Genomic DNA, 16,394 nt, shown 5'->3' on the forward strand with positions numbered 1-16,394 from the left:
GGCTGCCCCCATGGCTATACAGCAGCTGGTTTATATAAACTATAGTAGTCTTTCTGAAGCAAACATAGCAGTTTTACCATTGCAGAACAACAATACATTATATTTTAATTACTTTGATACAATTTCAGTTTTTGGTGTTACTGTTCCTTAAAGGGTGGTTATAAGATTCAAAATATGCCATGGCATATTTTATACACAGAGTCCCAAACAGCCCCCCCCCCTCCCCCTTACGGCCCAAAAAATAGTGACTGTCTATGGCAACTTACAGCAGCCCCTCTGGCATTTGCCAGAACCCACAGATTGCCATTCCAGGTCTGGTTGTATAGTCTATTGTTCTCTTGTAATGCACGTGTTTTGCAATTCCATCTAGGAGCCAATAGTTAAAAGTAGGTCACTAGTTTCTCAGCTATGTAGATTGATATTTAATATTTGTTATAGGGCAGGTTAGAGCAGACTCTGACCTGCATGACAGATAAATGACTCACCAGCTTCTTGATTTCTTCTTCTTCAGTGCAACTTTTCACAGTATGCACTCAATAACAGCAGCATTGCCACTTGTTTTACCAAAGCAGGTGTAATGAAAAATAAGTCACATGCTTTTCATTTTTTAATGATTTACTTTATTGTTGTGCCACCTTACAATACAGGCAGCAAACCCAGAAGCTGCTCAGAGGGTGAATAGTCTTATAAAAATGTTTTTTTTTGGGGGGGTTAATATATTGAAACCCCTCATTTGAAATACCAGGGACTATAGTAGATCTGTGGGGAGCTCCAATAAAAAGGACATTTTTAAAGATAATGTTAATTTTTAGCCCAAAATGCAACAAGCACCATAAAGTATTCATTTTTGTGTACAAGACTGGAGGGGGTACATTTATGCAAATTTCTCCTTCATTTGTATTCATTTGTGCTTCTTGAATTATTTAAAGGGGAACTAATGTCTTATATAACATAAAATAATGTAAACATGTAAATATAATAAAAGAGGAAAAAGGTGGATTTGAAAGCTTATTTTAACCAACACATCCTACAACAATCTAAGATCACTGCAAGGAAGGCATTTCAGGGATCTAACTTACTATGAAGCAGGCATCTCTGTCTCTCTGTAATACGAAGTTCTCAACCCAGCACTATAAGCTTATTGAACAAAATATAGAGAGAAGGCGCACACCCATTAAAGTAAAGTGAGGGGTGCTAATCCATAGGGGACTCCCCATAAGGGTCTCCAGACAAGACTATAAATACTCAAAGTAATGGATAGCACACCCAATTTCAAAAAATAATAGAAAAATTTATTATAAAAAAGTAAAGAAAATGTGAAAAACTATACAAAAATAATAAATATTTTAACAGTGAGCCCAACGTGTTTTGACCTTAAAGGGATTTTTTTTCAAAATTAATCAGTTAATAGTGCTGATCCAGCAGAGTTCTGCACTGAAATCCATTTCTCAAAAGAGCAAACAGATTTTTTTATATTCAATTTTGAAATCTGACATGGGGCTTGACATTTTGACAATTTCCCAGCTGCCCCTGGTCATGTGACTTGTGCCTGCACTTCAGGAGAGAAATGCTTTCTGGCAGGCTGCTGTTTTTACTTCTCAATGTAACTGAATGTGTCTTAGTGGGACATGGGTTTTTACTATTGAGTGTTGTTCTTAGATCTACCAGGCAGCTGTTATCTTGTGTTAGGGAGCTGTTATCTGGTTACCTTCCCATTGTTCTTTTGTTTGGCTGCTGGGGGGGGGGAAAGGGAGGGGGTGATATCACTCCAACTTGCAGTACAGCAGTAAAGAGTGACTGAAGTTTATCAGAGCACAAGTCACATGATTTGGGGCAGCTGGGAAATTGACAATATGTCTAGCCCCATGTCAGATTTCAAAATTGAATATTAAAAAATCAATTTGTTCTTTTGAGAAATGGATTTCAGTGCAGGATTCTGCTGGAGCAGCACTATTAACTGATTAATTTTGGAAAAAAAATTTTTTTCCCATGACAGTTTCCCTTTAAGGGGCTTCCTCAGGGGCACAAATAGACATTTAAGCTTATTGAACTGGGTTCGTGAGGCTCAGAGAACCATCCATGAGCAAAACACTCTGTTTTCACAGCTGACAGGGACACTTGCAGTAAGGTATTCATTATCACAGAAAGTCAGGGTTGAAAGTATTGCCAATGCAGCAATATATACTAGAAACAAGGCCACATCTAATGAAAATGCTTTATCACTCAAATGCAAAGGTGCAGGTTTCATTTGTACCCCATTATTATTCACTGAGTTTGAAGGGGAAAGTCCCAGAACACATAAACCAACCCTAATGTGCAATTTATGCCTTTGCTATTTTCTAATTAAACCCAGGTTTGGACCTCACTCGCACTAAACACATTTAATTTATTTGGATACATTCCAGCAGTAGAAGAATTGAATCATACACACTGTGAATGCAGCCACAAAACGTGCTGTGGTTTCAGGGAATAAAACGTGCATTAAAAAAAATAATTAGCCAATGTACTGAAAATTGTTTTCTCTCAGGTGTACGGAAATAAGACAGAATAAGAGTAGCAAACACAGTTCATGCAGCTCTTTAGAGATGAGTAGAGATCTGCCGGCTGAATAGGCCAAAGTATTTGCAGGCTGTGGCTCCTTCCAACAGTATTGAGTCTATGCAGCAATGCAGGAATCCTTTAAAATGCTGGCACTTCACTTATTTAAATGAATCTTTATGAAATACTGTATACCTAATATGGAACTGGATATGTTTCCTGCACAACCTGGACAATGCCAAGTCCCACAAATAAAGATGAATGTTGGGGGTACTATAAAATATAATTTATAACCAAGGGCAGCCAAGTTTGGGAGTTTTACTTTGAAAGCAGCTAGTAAGTTGCAGGTAAAACGTGTTCGTCCCTTTTATAAAATGTATAATGAAACCATAGAATTCTTAATGAATCAAATGAAAATTGAGCATAGGACTGGCCAGATATGGGATGACTTTGACGTAGTTGGCCAGCTTAAATATATTGCAATATATGGACAAACAATCCCTGTTTTGTTTAAAGGATAAGGCATTTTTCAGTAGCAGTATGCACAAAATGTCGCTGTCTTAAATATATTGATAATGGGTTGAGTGCAGAGGAATCTTGTATTTGTCTATATGTATTTTGTGGTCACACCCTCATTGCACCCCCGCCTAATGATTTTAAAAACTAGTGGTGAGCACAACTTTCCCATATATATATATATATATATATATATATATATATATATATATATATATATATATATATATATATATATATAAATGTATTAAGAGCATGTACTCTGATGCTCAAAGTCAAATCAGCATGCAATAATATATATCAAAAATTGACTGTAGGACTAGCACTCCCTGTAGATTAATTACTTTATTTTTATTAACACATTGTACATTACTAGGAACAAATAAAGCCAGTCTGCTGTGTATAAATGCAAAAGTAGGAATTCTGACTCTAGAGACACATACAGTTAAGCTTCTGTTTTTGTCTGGTCACCCTGATTGGAATTTATAAGAGCAATCTAATGGGATCTGCCCATGGAAACCTGTTATTCATAGTTATCCGATATTTATATGCTGCACTGCAAGTGTGCCTGCAATGAATGCCTCCAAAACTGGGATTAAAGGGATACTGTCATGGGAAAAAACATTTTTTTAAAATGAATCAGTTAATAGTGCTGCTTCAGCAGAATTCTGCACTGAAATCCATTTCTCAAAAGAGCAAACAAATTTTTTATATTCAATTTTGAAATCTGACATGGGGCTAGACATATTGTCAATTTCCCAGCTGCCCCAAGTCATGTGACTTGTGCTCTGATAAACTTCAATCACTCTTTACTGCTGTACTGTAATTTGGAGTGATATCTCCCCCCTCCCTTTTCCCCCCCAGCAGCCAAACAAAAGAACAATGGGAAGGTAACCAGATAACAGCTCCCTAAGGGCTCTTATAGACAAGCGTTTTTACCTGCGCTCCCCTGCGTTCAGTTTTTCTGTGCAGGAATAGACGCATTACATTTTTTCCAATGGGGCTGTACTCACACAGGCATGTGTAGGCGCCGAACGCAGGAAAAATGCAGCATGTTGCGTCTCAACCTGCGTTCGGCGTCTACACGAGCCTGTGTGAGTACAGCCCCATTGGAAAAAATGTAATGCGTCTATTCCTGCGCTCCCCTGCGGCTGAACGCAGAAAAACGGAACGCAGGGGAGCGCAGGTAAAAACGCTCGTCTGTAAGAGCCCTTACACAAGATTACAGCTGCCTGGTAAATCTAAGAACATCACTCAATAGTAAAAACCCATGTCCCACTGAGACACATTCAGTTACATTGAGAAGGAAAAACAGCAGCCTGCCAGAAAGCATTTCTCTTCTAAAGTGCAGGCACAAATCACATGACCAGGGGCAGCTGGGAAATTGACAAAATGTCTAGCCCCATGTCAGATTTCAAGAATTGAATATACAATGTAGAGCTTGCAGGGTGTGATGTCTCTTTGTCGCAAATTGGTGGAACTACTCAATTACAAAATAAATTCTTCTTTATCAGAAATTTTAAATATTAACTTAATTATTATAAAAAGGAGTTATCCCCATTTTAATGACCAACCAAAACCAGTTAGATACCTAGGAGTAAAGATGTGTAATAACTCCTCTGTTTTAGATATATATAAATATACAGGTATAGGATCCATTATTCAGGAACTCTCTATACAGAAATCATGGGAAGGTTGTCTCCCATAGACTCCAATTTCATTAAAGAATTACAAATTTTAAAACCTGTTTCCTTTTTCTCTGTAATAAAAAGACAGTACCTTGTACTTAATCCCAACTAAGATGTAATGAATCCTTATAGGAGGCAAAACAATTCTATCGGGTTTAGTTAATGTATCATATATCTGTAATACTGTTATGAGCTTAGGGGGCCTGACCTTATTCAGGGGAAGGCTGAACCAAAAAAAGTTAGAAGGCTTCTATTGACCTTTTATTTTGCAATCTTTAACGCAACAAAGGTTACCTGTGTGACCCTTTTAAAACTGACACTTGATGAAACAATATTATTGCGGATTTTCCTCTCACTAGTAGCATAACTATTGTGGGTAAGACCCCCAACATGACCAAAGGACTCCAGGGGAGTATGGGCATATTCATGCACACGCTACCCCAGTTTATATCTTAGGAGCCCAGTGTGATCAGGGCCCCATCTAGTTTTTTTCAATTATTATTTCTATTTTCTATTAATATTTATTTTTATTCACACTGCTGGGTACGGTTGATTGCACCTGCTGGGAGAATAATGCAAGCAAGTTGCGTGTGTCCACATGCATGTAGATCCAGTGACATCACTGGTACACGCCGAACCAGACCCAGTATAGAGAACTCAGGTGCATGTGTGCCTGGATCTATAAGCATCCAGGCCCAGCAGTTGCCTGGAAGAGGGTCCTGTTTGTATGTAGTCTAAGGGCCCCATGTGTCATTAATCTGTCATCGCAGGGGGCGGGGTGCTGCGCCAATGAGACGAGTTCAGATACTCTCATCAGGCAGAAGCTCCCCACTAGTTACCATGGGTGGCAAATAGGGTCGGACTGGGCTGGCAGGATGCCGGGAAAAAACCCGGTGGGTTCAGATCAGGAGAATTAAAATAGGCCCTGGCATTTCAGGTACACATAGGCCCAATAAGCCCACACAGAGGCCCAAACAACCCCCACCAGCCCACTAAATACTGACTTTCTATGGCACCTTATAGCAGCCCCTCTTGCATTTGCCAGAACCCACAGATTGCCAGTCCGGGCCTGGTCCAGATCCTCCACCTGGATTTCTTCCCGGGGCTTCTGCCTCAGGGCCCCACTCCAGACCATGAGGGCTACTGCCTCAGGTTAGGAGAAACATGGTGCTCCAGAATAATTAGTAAATGGCACACCAAATAGTGAATGTGGCCCAGGTGCTCCAGCCCCAGACCCCCAGCTTTATGGAGCAGTACAGCAAAGGATAAATAGAAGCAAGCCGACCGGCACTCAAACAGATCCACAGGACCAGAGAGAATTAGTTAAAAATATATTTTATTTATATAAAGTTAAAAAATGTATATCATCAACATCCGCCCTATGCGTTTTACACCCACTTAGGGGGAGAGAAACAGCCCTGCAGGACGGGAGGCAGTGAGGCAGCAGCCCTCAGAGTCCGGAGGGGGGCCCTGAGGCAGAAGTCCCAGTGGGCCCCGGGCCCCCCAGTCCTACCCTGGTGGCAAAAAGCCGCTCTGGGTAACTTTAAGAGCCAAATTTATGGTTATCAAACCAGAAATTCTACGCTAGTGTTGCAGACCCCCCTGGACCCCTTGTTATGGTAAGTGCAGGGGAAGCTGCCCCAGGGTTGGGTGGGGGTAAGAATCACCCAGACAGGGGAAAAAAGAATGTGATGGTACCCAATAGAGCTTTATGAAGTGGGAGGAGGGGGAATAAAATATGTGGTTGATAGGGTGCCTGGGATTAGAGAACTAGTGGTGACAGGTCTAGTATGGGAGATGAGAGTAACAAGGAAAGGCCTAAAGCCAGAGAGGTTTCCAACTGGGCCCTATATAAATGTACCATTAAGGCCCCTTTGATACACTGTCTAGTAGGGAACGTTTCCAGAAGCCTGGTATACCTGCTAGCCCTTGTAATGCAACCAGCACCCCCGAGTACTGGCAATTAATGATAAATAGCAGAAGGATAATAAGCTTAGTATGTGTTTCTTGCCCTGTTTATGGGGAAGAGAGAAAGAGCTAGCGGCTCCCGTCCCCCATCAGTACAGAGAGAGAGAAGTGGCCAGAGAATGGGGAAAGTGAGGCACATGAGGAGGAGTGGAAGACAGGAAGGAAGGAGCCATCAGCTCTCATGGAGACCTCCTTTCCCAGCTCTGCGGCCGGTTGCTAATGATGTTGTCAGGCGCTGCTCCTGGGTGACCTAGTTTCTGAGAGTAGTGCGGCTCAGCGCTGTGCTGCCTCACTCCCATCCAGAGGCCGGAGGAGGAGGAGGAGGAGCAGTAGCAGTGGTTAAGCACAGCTGCGAGTTACACAAGCCTCGGACTGATCTCCCGCACTGTAGGTGACATTGGAGCTGCGCTATTAGGCAGGTGCTCTCATTGCTGTTGTCTCCTCCTCACACCGCTGCCCGCCGCCCCGGATACTTTTTTGGGGGGACTCCTGGATCACGATGTCATGTTGAGACTGGGAATTTGTGTCTCCCTACCTCTTGGATTTATTCATCGGACTGAGAGAAGACGCTGGGATTAGTACAGCGCCGGGGTCCTGGCATGGCACAGCGCCCCTCTAACTGACCAAGGTACGTACCAAACTGTCAGCTTTTTCTGCTGCCAGCGAGCGAGTGACACCAGCCTAGGGACCTGCCAGTCTATAGCACTCAACTTACTAGCCACAACTGCATCAATAGCCAGCCAATGCTGTCACATCGGGATGCCTCAGTCTGGCTACCAGGGGTAAACTTTAAGAGTCTCTCGCAAAAGTCCTCTTTTGTATTTAGAGTTAAAACGGAAAAACCTGCACCAGAAGTGACCAATACTTACACATATATAATACTATATTACACATATATAATACAATATTACACATATATAATACAATATTACACATGAGAAAATAGGGGGTGACTGTAACTCAAAACATGATGTTAGCTTCTTTTTCATGTATAAATTCTTTATAACTTGCCTACCCTAATTCTGCCAGAATTTTACAAAAGTTGCCCAGATTTCTTGCAGATTTGGGCTCCAGCTGACCAATAAGAGAGTGTGGAACTCACCTTGGTGCTACTCAACATCCCCAGTGCTGATGTTTGTATGTGTGTAGCCTTTAACTTTGCAAAACTCACATCAAACTTGAATCTAACTATTTAGTTATGGGTTATTAAGTCTTTTTTTGTGGACTAAAATATTTACCATTTTCTGTAAAGGTGTCGTTCACCTTAAACTATTAGTATGTTGTAACTAATAGTGGGCCTTGGCAACTTGCCGTTGATTTTAATCTTTAATTTTTTTTAATGATTTTTGTATTATTTTACTTTTTGTTCTGTAACCGTTCAGTTTGGAATATCTGGATTTTGGGGTCCCACATGCCTTAAGGTAGTGGTAGGAAAGTCAGAAGGGAAGATGGATAGGAGAGGGCGTCTACAGAAACATAAATATAAAGTAACAGCGACCCTGATATCCTTAGAGTTTTTAAACTGCAATATGAAAAAAAGGAGAAGAGGAGGGCACCATTTGGAAAGTTGCTAATAATAGGCCAGTCTATATAGTAAAATGTATTTAAAGGAGAATGTATGTCCTTTAAAGTGGGTAGCGTGTACCAGACTCCTACCAACAACTTTTAATATTCGAAAAGTAAAGTCAGACTTAAAATTTGTGGTTAATCTGCCCTAGTAGGCAGTGTACCAGAACCTTATTGCAGTATGGGATCACTTATCTGGAAACCCATTATCCAAAAAAGCTCCAAATTATCGGGAAACCATCTCCCACCTTTAACTCATAATTAACATTTTTAAAAATGATTTTCTTTTATCTGTAATAATAAAACAGCACCTTGTTCTTGATCCCAACTAAGATATCATTAATACCTATCGGAGGCAAAACAATCTTATTGGATTTATTTAAATTTGACATGATTGTTTAGCAGACTAAAAATATGGAAATCTAAATTACAGAAGGACCCCTTACCCGAAAAACCCCAGGTCCCATAACATAACCAAGGAGTCAAACCCCATTACCTATAGAGAGAATAAAGTCAAATGCCCTGCATAATGTTGGTGTCCATGGCTGGGCCTGTATCTAATATGTGTTAATTAAAGGGGACCCGTCACCCAAAAAAAATATTCAAAATCCTATTTTATCACATTAGTCAAGCAAAATGAACTTTATTACACTATATAAATTATTTGAATCTTGTTTCCTTCAGTCTGGGATTTCAAAATTATAGCAAGCAGGCAGCAGCCATTTTGTGGACACTGTTATTAAGACAAGCCTTGTATCATCTCAAAATCTCGTTTGTGCACCAGAATAGGGGACCCGATGTCCATCCCGATGCCCTAGTTATACAATTAAATGGTAAAGAGAATGGGGGAATGTGGGGAGAGCAGTGACATCTAGGAAGTGCTGAATGGGAAGTGAAAGTAATTGTCTGCCCCGCCTCTATGCCACTGGCATAGAGGAGGGGCAGACAATTTTGATTGACAGCTGAGATTTTTAAATGAGCTTACAACAGCTATGAATGCTTTAATAAAAAATAGAAATTGGATTTCATGTTTAGTTTGAAAAGGACTTTTATTATACAGATTTTTGTGTCTGGGTGACAGGTCCACTTTAATATGAGGAGAAGAGATTTATATTTGTTCAGTGTTTGGGAATTGTGTGGCTGTAACTCTCAGGTGATGTCAAACCGATGTCCTTATTATTGCCGTCTGGGCTGAAGGCAGGACATTTTTGATATTTCCAGATGCCTGTAACCTCCATTAATATCTCACCCCACTCACTAATAAATACTTGTTAAACAACTTTATCTGACCCCTCCAACAACCAACAGTGAAATACCAGGGTGCTTTGTATTTGTGTTTATGTTATAAACAGCATGCAAGAAAGAGGACAGCTTGAAAGATGGGTAATTCTTATAGATTTCAGGTTCTTAAATACAGGATACAACATTTATGACATCCAGGGATACATTTTTATTTGCCTCACCCCTTCGCCTATTAAGTGATACCCGCCTGTGCTACAGATCAATACACCAGCCGGCTTATTGTTACTGTTGACTCACCAACGGCCATCTTGTACAAGACAACCAGAACTCATTATGATGAAGGTGTTTTTCAACACACCAAGATGCTGACTTCAGTAACAACAGCAATATTTATGTAGACAAGTTGTGCCTTTACTCTTAGCATCAATGTCTTTTACTCAGTGACAGATAAAGGTGTGGGAAAGGAAAGTAGAGAACATTGTGTAGCCTACTGAAAAGGACATGGATAATGCAGTACTGTAGATTTTGCTTTGCAATTTTAAATGTTACATATAAAACCTCCCAGTCTGAGAGCAACTTGTTTTTATGCCTTACTGACCTACTAATGCCATGAAACAATAAAGTTGCATATTATACGGGCTGGCACAGGACATGTCACTCCTGTTTTCTTCCTGGCTGTCATTAAAGAGGAACTTGTGTGTTTGGGATGCATGGTTTAGTTATAGAAGGTTGCTGCCCATGGTTTGGGATGACACAGCAGGGTGTAACAGGCCTTTCCTAAGGTGTGATCTGCTTACTACAATCAAGCTAAATAACAACCTTCTTCTATAAAGCTAAAAATAGCTGAGAGCTCTAAAGCTACTTTTGTGATGTAGTTTTTAATGTTACCCCCTGGGATACTAAAGGAAAGCTGTATTATCCATATAACTTAATAGAGAGTGATAGACTGATCTACTGTTGCTCCCCCCCCCCGTGAATTAAATTGATTCCATTTTTCCCCTAGGCAAGTGCTACTTTTGGAAAGAAACACATAGTTCTGGGGAAAAAAGTGGCACTATGCCGACTGCCGTTTGACTTACCATGCAATCCTAGCACAGACTTTGGATTTGTGCATATGCAGCAGAGGAATAACCACAACATTTGTGTACAGGTTGAATAAGGATGCCGGGGAACGTAAAATTGCAGTACCGTGCAATTTCCCTGGGTTGGTGCATTTTTTCCATTATTCCTTTGTGTGTAGTTAATATCAGGATATATAAGGTCCTCATCCACCAGTGGAAAACCAGTTGTAGGGATCATTTACTTAGACCCTAGACAGAAGTGCAAGAGCACTAAGGAGCAAAAAGTAATCCCTTTAGTGCTTATTCAGAGTGCCCTTTTGTCCGGGTATGGCTGCTCTCTGCAACTTTCTTGGTAAAAAAAAAAACTGGCATTAGGTGCACAACACAGTGTTGGCAGGTGCAAGGCTGCCATGTCCTTACTACCTGTACAGGGGCTCAATATGTCCTGATCCCTAACATGAGTGCCTACAAATTAGGGGATGGGAACTTTTTTTTCCATTTACTGGATTGTATTTTTTTGCGTGGTTTTTGTTTGATTTTTAATTATAGTTCCGATTTTATATAATTCTGATATTTTGCATCCAGTGCAATGTGCCCCGTCTCTCTTTATTCATATAAACACTTTGTTATAAATTGTATAATCCTTAACTAAGAGATAAGTCTTGATATTGCCTTGACAGCTGATGTTAGTTGTATTGGCTGTGTTTAGATGGTAAGGAAGTAGTTACAGGATGTTTAATAATTTTGGATTATATATAATATTTCCTTCTGGAGAGAGTCAATATCAGGCAGTCATCTCACCATGTGTTTTTAATTGAACAATATTAGACAGAAATAACTAGGGATCATTCAGAATATTTCCTTCCAGAGAGAGTGTGTATGAAGCGGTCATCTCACCATGTGTTTTTAATGTAACTACATTAAACATACAATCTTCACTCCTGTTGCTTGTCCCCATGTATCCGTTATCAGATACAGTGCAACAGAGCTGATTGCTTAAAATAATGAAAAGGCCCTTTCTTGTTTCTTTATTGCCCACGTGCCAAAGAATCAGATCACCGCAATCTGGCCTTCTGCACATTTGTCTAAACTGCACACAATCCAACAGGTATGTTCATAGTCAAACAGAAGTAATCACCTAATGCGTAACCCAAGTTTTGTTGTGTTTTCCTCAACAAAAGAAAAATATCTTAGTACAATCTCCCCTCCTGCAGAAAATGATCAATAAAATGTATTTTCACCTAATAAATAGGAAGATTGCTTGCTCATGCATGAAAGTTACATTTCAAAAAACTTCTATGACAATCGTCCAATGTATTTTTTGCAGTCATAACAAGATGAACATATTAAGGTGGTTCTAGACCCACCCACTTCAAAGCTGCTTACATACAGATGGACGTTGGCAAACAGAATTATAGTTCTCTCTCACACTCCAATGAAACACGCCTCTCCCAATCCTTCATCTAGTAAAATAATGGTGTCACGATCATTCTTGTTTTGAATACATGGGGAACTAATAATTATCTGAGACTTCACAACAAAAGTTGTTGTGGCGTAGAAGAAAATAAAATGGGAAAATAAAGAATGTCCTAAATAAAATATTGATATATATATATACATAAAACAGCTCATAAGTAAAACCCTGCTTCAGGTAAATAATCCATTTTCATAATAATATACTTTTTAGTAGTATGTGCCATTAGGTAATCCTAGATAGAAAATTGCCATTTTAAAAAATCATCATAGGATCATAGGATTCACGGTGCACACAAACAAACCATACATGTTGGGTCACATTAGCCAATTAACAGACAGAGTTCTGTCTTTTGCTCCCACACTTCCTGTTACAGTTAGAGCTGGAGTATTTCTGGTCAGGTGATCTCTGAGGCAGCACACAGACCATCAAGAAATGGTGTTTCAAGGCAAGATATGTAAAAGGGCAATGTTTACTTAAATATATATATATCAGTTTGATAAGATTCTTTAATATGCTACTTAATTTGATATAAACTATCTGTTGCTTATGTATTCATTTTGGGTTTATAGTTTTCCTTTAATAAACATGGCAGGTAACATGTTTTATTTTACATGAATCCAAACCCATATAAACTTAAAGGGGTTGTTCACCTTTGAGTTAACTTTTAGTATGATGCAGAGAGTGATAATTTGCAATTGGTTTTCATTTTTTATCATTTGTGGTTTTTGAGTTATTTTGTTTTTTATTCAACAGCTCTCCATTTTTCAGTTTCAACAGTCTGGATGCTAGGGTCAAAATTAACCTAGCAACCATGCGCTGATTTTAATAAGAGACTGGAATAAGAATATGTGAAGACTTGAATAGAAAGATGAGTAATACAAAGTAGATCTAACAATAAATGTGTAGCATTTGTTTCTAGATAGGGTGACCCCCATTTTAAAGCTGGAAAGAGTCAGAAGAAGTAGGCAAATAATTCAAAAACTAGAAAAAATAAATACTGAAGACCAAGTGAATAGTTGCTTAGAATTGGCCATTCTATAACATACTAAAAGTTAACTTAATTGAAGCCCCTTTAATTTGAAACCTCACTGAACTTTTCATTGGTTCTATGTAGTGAACGAATCTGTCCATTTTTCGCGAATTTGCGAAAAAGTGAAGAATTTGCAAAATGCATTGAAGTCAATTGGTGTTTTTTTTGCTTTACTTTCTTTTGTGCAAAATGCCCTGAAGTCAGTGGGTGTTATATCTCAAGTTTTTTCCTCATGCCAAATGCATTAAAGTCATTGGGTGCGTTTTCTGAAGTTTTTTCTCATGCCAAATGCATTGCAGTGAATGCGCACTTTTCCTCACTTCAAATGCAAGTCAACAGGCGTTTTTTCTCTCTCAAAATGTATTAAAGATAATGGGTATTTTTTTGTGGCAGTTTTTCGGTCACTAGTGTGTGCATACGGAGATGGAGGCTTGGGAGGTATTAGCATTGTGTTCAGACATCTTTAATAATAAAAAAAAACCTGACCAAAATAGCTGACTTCCTTTATCGCCTTGCTAATTCGAAAATATGATTCTAGCCCAGACATTTATGGCATTTTAACACTATGTTTCTATCTTTAGAACAGTGCATTGTCTTCAGTCTTCAAAATACTCATCATGAAGATGAGCTTGTAAATGAGGTTTCTGCTTTGTTGTAGTTGATGGAAGGAACTTATTAATTGTTCTTTAATTATAGTGGTCATGCTAATTGTATTTGTTTCCATTTTATGTACGTATGCTTCATGCATTCGATCGGTAAAGAAGCTCTGACATCATTTTGAATCATTTTACTTGTGGGGATAATAAACCTTTATGAGTTGTAATGTTTTTATGCCACAGGTTTTGTGCAAAGAGACAGTTATATTAAAGATTTTGGGGCAAATGCTATCTGTGTAGTAAGAGATATGCACAGGTCCACTTCAATTATAACGCGTTTTGCGCTATTGGGTGCTTAATCAGAGGACCTCCTCTGATGAAGCGCCCAATAGCGCGAAACGTGTCAGGAGACACTGCACTGTGTTGTGTTTTGTTAATGTGTTAACATGCAATTTTGCTGTGGTTAAAATGCACAAATAAATGTTTTAAGCGAGAAGCTGTGTATGTTTCTAATTTATGTACTATAAAAGAGACAGTTATGCATCTTTTTTCTACCTTTTAAATGTTTAAAATGTTTTAAATATTTCAGTTTTTATAGGCAATGAACACAGTAAACAAATGCCAATACCTCAAGTTGGTTAGCCCATCAACTCTGCAGAAATGATAATAGTGACCTCTTCCTGCTTTAGGGAATGCTAATGTGTCATTAAAGGCACATTATTCTACCTTTTTGCCCATTGTTTTAAAAAAAATCTATGTTTTTTTTTTTATATTTTTTGATTAATAGTGCAAACAGGGAAATTGGATCTACTCCATTTTTGTTCTTGCAAGGTAGATAATTAGATTCCTAGTTCAAAATAACCCCCTGCATAATGGACTAACAATGCAGTCACAACAAAGGGTGAAGGAGGTTGTATACTCGTACAGACCAAACATGAAGTAACTTCAATCCACCTGTATGTCCTGTTAAGCTTAAGAAACAACAAAAACATTGAAAAGGTATGAAAGCACAAATCCTATTCACTGAATTTGTTTTGCACAAAAGGGTATACTGTCCATTTAATTAAATCTTGCTATGCCTAGGAGATCCGCTCTTCCTAGAGACATAAAAATTATGAGGAAAGAAGGTGGGTTCAAGCTTTTGATTTTTTATATTCTACAACAATTTCCATCTCCACCCCTAACAGCCATAGTAGATTGTAGTATAGATTTTTTTTCAGGTTTATTTGGTGTATGTTGAAAGTAGGGAAAAGATTGATAACAGGAGGTTAAATAGTCTGAGCCACTGACTGACTGATCTTCTGATGCTTAAGCAGGGATATCCTTAAAACCTAGTCTTGTAGATTGCTCTGAATAAAACCACTTCTTTCGCTTCTTTTCAATATAACCAGAGAGTCTCAAGCTAACTGCTTAGATAACTAGTGGGTAACAACTCAGCTACATATAGAAAATAATTTAAAGTCTAAACTAGACCCGGAGCCTGGTGAGCCACTGACAAATAAAACAGCTGATATTTAAAACTCTTGAATGGAGAATCTGCCTAGACTGCAGACCCCTTGTTATCGTTTCTACATTTTCTTTTAATGAAAAGTGGTACAGGTATGGGACCTGTTATCCAGAATTCTCGGTACCTGGGGTTTTTCGGAAAAAGCATTTTCCGTAATTTGGGTCCTCATTCCTTAAGTCTACTAGAAATTCATTTAAACATTAAATAAACCCAATAGGCTGGTTTTGCTTCCAATAAGGATTAATTATATCTTAGTTTGGATCAAGTACAAGCTACTGTTTTATTATTACAGAGAAAAAGGAAATCAATTATAAACAATTTGGATTATTTGGATAAATTGGAGTCTATGGGAGATAACAATTCCGTAATTTGGAGCTTTCTGGATATCGGGTTTCCGGATAAGGGATCCTATACCTGTACTTCGTTGTTGAAAACCCCCAAAATAACACAATTTACTTTTCTTTTATAACTGGAAGAAATCATTGTTTTTGTAGTGCAATTCGCTGGTCCCTGTTTCTGTGTAAATTGTTTTCTCTGTTTTTATTGCTGCATAAATGAAGTTATCCCCCCTCTCATTGGCTGCATTTAGAGCTTTTATATGGATGGTTGTGGATTGTTGGATTGTGTTGAGTATTGTGTTGAGTATTTAAGTGTTATGAACAATGTCTCCTTTTATGAGACTAGAGATTGTATAGTGTGTAAACTGTTGCTAAAATACAGCTCACATTATCTTTAGCCGGGTTGTTGGAATTTATATTAAAACAGCCGCAGTTTACATCTTAGAATGTGATCACATGTACAAACTGAACCAAAAATATTCATGTTGCAATACAGCGGCACTATGGTGGCATTTTTGTTGGGCAGTTTTTATTGGATTTCAAAACAATTTTGTGCAACAAAGTGTAGAGAATCTAACCAAGAAATGGGGGAAATTGAAATTCAGTGTTGTTCAGATCATGATGCATTTCTCAGCAAGCAAAATCTGATCTACTTTATTGCTCATTAAGACCGAAGGTATCCAATATAATACATCTTTTAAATCCATTCTGTATTTTTCCTTGGAATGTAAAAAAAAGCAAAATTAGTAAAAATACATGGTGAGTTATTCACAGTCCTAGGGGCAAATTCACTAAGATTCGTAGTTGCGCCAGGCGTAACTTCGCCGCACTTCGCCAGGCGTAGTTTCGCCAGCGATCCGCAAATTC

General features: G+C 38.7%; 1 protein-coding gene across 1 annotated transcript in view; it reads left to right on the top strand.

Moving 5' to 3' along the window:
- The first annotated feature begins 6,740 nt into the window (after positions 1-6,740).
- The window catches only part of pasd1.L (PAS domain containing 1 L homeolog), an 86,196-nt gene continuing 76,542 nt past the window's right edge, over positions 6,741-16,394 (top strand). The window contains exon 1 of the mRNA XM_041572757.1: positions 6,741-7,338. The gene's annotated coding sequence lies outside the window, so the exon portion shown is untranslated. The remainder of the gene's footprint in view (positions 7,339-16,394) is intronic.

Source organism: Xenopus laevis, chromosome 8L (assembly GCF_017654675.1).
Source record: "Xenopus laevis strain J_2021 chromosome 8L, Xenopus_laevis_v10.1, whole genome shotgun sequence".
In the NCBI taxonomy this organism is placed as follows: Eukaryota; Metazoa; Chordata; class Amphibia; order Anura; family Pipidae; genus Xenopus; species Xenopus laevis.